The sequence below is a fragment of the Schistocerca piceifrons genome, chromosome 8 (assembly GCF_021461385.2).
Source record: "Schistocerca piceifrons isolate TAMUIC-IGC-003096 chromosome 8, iqSchPice1.1, whole genome shotgun sequence".
NCBI lineage: Eukaryota > Metazoa > Arthropoda > Insecta > Orthoptera > Acrididae > Schistocerca > Schistocerca piceifrons.
Window position 1 is genome coordinate 250,375,312 of NC_060145.1, and position 2,327 is coordinate 250,377,638.

The following is a 2,327-nucleotide window of genomic DNA, read 5'->3' on the forward strand; positions in this document are numbered from 1 at the left end:
CATTAGGCTGGACGAGCAGTACTGAATGGAAGCTTGAGAAGCAAGAGTAAAGTGTGCATTATGATGTCAACAACAAGTGTAGTGAACGAATGGTACAAGTTCGTTTGCGAACGGGACACACAAAGGGATGTGTCGACTTTTGCACTGTTGTGGAGATATTTTCAGTGCAATACCGGTAAAGAAGCTAAGAAATCGAATTAAATGTAATTACTCTCTAACGAGCCACGGGATAATATCGGTTCCTCATTCCTAAACAGTCGCAATATATCCCTGAACATCCTGTGAAATTTTGTCGTTGGAGTTGTGGATCACCTGCATAGAACATTGGAAAGAAAGGAGGTGGGGGGGGGGGGGGGGGGTGACGAAAGAAAATCTAAAGAAATTCTAGAAAACTAAGGTAACACCATTCATACTTAATGGCAATGAGACAAGAACAGCAGCAAATAAAAACGATGCGGCAATGAGGCTTCTACGAAAAGTAGCTGAGTACAGGGCCAATGGCCTTGCCGCAGTGGTAACACCGGTTCCCGTCGGATCACCGAAGTTCAGAGCTGTCGGGCTGGGCTAGCACTTGGATGGGTGACCATCCGGTCTGCCGAGCGCTGTTGGCAAGCGGTGTGGACTCAGCCCTAGTGAGGCAAACTGAGGAGCTACTTGTCTGAGAAGTAGCTGCTCCGGTCTCGGAAACTGACATACGGCCAGGAGAGCGGTGTGCTGACCACATGCCCCTACATATTCGCATCCAGTGACGCCTATGGGCTGAGTATGACACGGCAGCAGGTCGGTACCCTTGGGCCTTTGTGGCCTATTCGGGTGGAGTTTAGTAGTTTAATAGCAGCTGACTACAGATTATCTGATATGACTACAGCAATCAGATAAGAACTAGGACTTAAATAAATAGGCCAAAGAGTACAGAAATAAATTTAAGGACAAGGAGAACGAATGAAAATGGAATTGCATGCAATTTCCGAAGGAACAACGCGTCGTGTGTCTGAACAACATGAGCACTGCAATATCGTATTTGTCCTCCGACATTGGGCAAGCGACTTCCAGTTAAACCATAATTACATGTTGGATGTACGAGTGCAGATTGTAGACACAATGCTGACCTGAATCCCTCCATCGAGTGGCTTACGTCAACACCTATGTCGCGCCCATGCTTGAACACGTTGCGAAAATCTTACCATTGCCAATGGTCCTATGACGACAGTTTCAAGAGGCCTTTTGGTACTTCGTATCGGCAACAACCAACTTTAAAATCCGCTACAACAGCCACACCCTCCCCACTTCATCAGGAGAATAGTCTCGTCGATGTGACAACCAGAACAATTCGTTTTATACTTAACTGATAAGGCGTTGGCATGGCTCTCCCACGTCCCTCACGCATAGCCTCTTGGGCGTTCTTATGCCGGCCTCCCATGTCTCACCGGTCAATGTGGCCCACGCGGCCACATTGCTCCAACAGGTAACCACATATCGACCTACTTTGTCGAACTCATGTACGTATACGAAGCCCTTCCCACTATGTGCGTACCACGAAGAACTTTTGCAAAGTCGCTTTCGCAACGCAGCGCCCGTTGCAGAACCCCCCCCCCCCCCCCAAACGTGGACAACGGTGTGGAAGAACATCCAAGTCCCCTTCCTTAGAACCGGCGCACGTTCCCTGCGGTACCGCGTCGTCGACGGTAAATACCCGACAAACCAGCGGCTTCATCGTACTGGACTGGTGGAATCTCCGTTACGTACTAGCTGCCACATCGATGGTACTGATGAGCGCCATCTCATACGCTCGTCGATGCACGATGTACGGCAGCTGGTGCGATGGATCCTGGCACGTTACGTCCGCGCCCTGCCAACGACGATAAGCCCGCAGTTCCCTCTCATTCAGAAGGGGGCACATTTTCCAACCAAGCACCACGCTCTCACATGGTTCAGGAGCCTGACGACTCCCTATCTCTTCAGCGATAGCGCGCACTCCAAGCTCGCCTTTGGTACTATGTTCTGCACAATCACACCACACCTGAACGGACGCCGCACCACCGCGATCAGTTTGCTAATTACTTGTACAATGTAATTTGCGACCCCCCTCTCCGCCCCTATGTTGGGCCGCATCTGACATTAGACACCCTTTCTGGAACCGTACAACTTTACCACCTTATTCCTGCCAGTGAGCAAGGAGACGAGCTCGAAGAAGCGTGCGCTATGCCTCCCACTTACTTTCTTTGTTTCCTCCTTTATTTCTCCTCTTTGTTTCCGTTTCTTGTCGTCCCTAGTGTTTGCGGGCGTTCAGTTGTTAGTAAAGCCTTCCCTATTGAGCAAAGCCGAAA

The 2,327-nt window shown here is 49.8% G+C and overlaps 1 pseudogene; it reads left to right on the forward strand.

The window, feature by feature from the left end:
• Positions 1-493: 493 nt before the first annotated feature.
• Positions 494-611, forward strand: LOC124712907 (annotated as a pseudogene).
• The last annotated feature ends 1,716 nt before the right edge of the window (positions 612-2,327 follow it).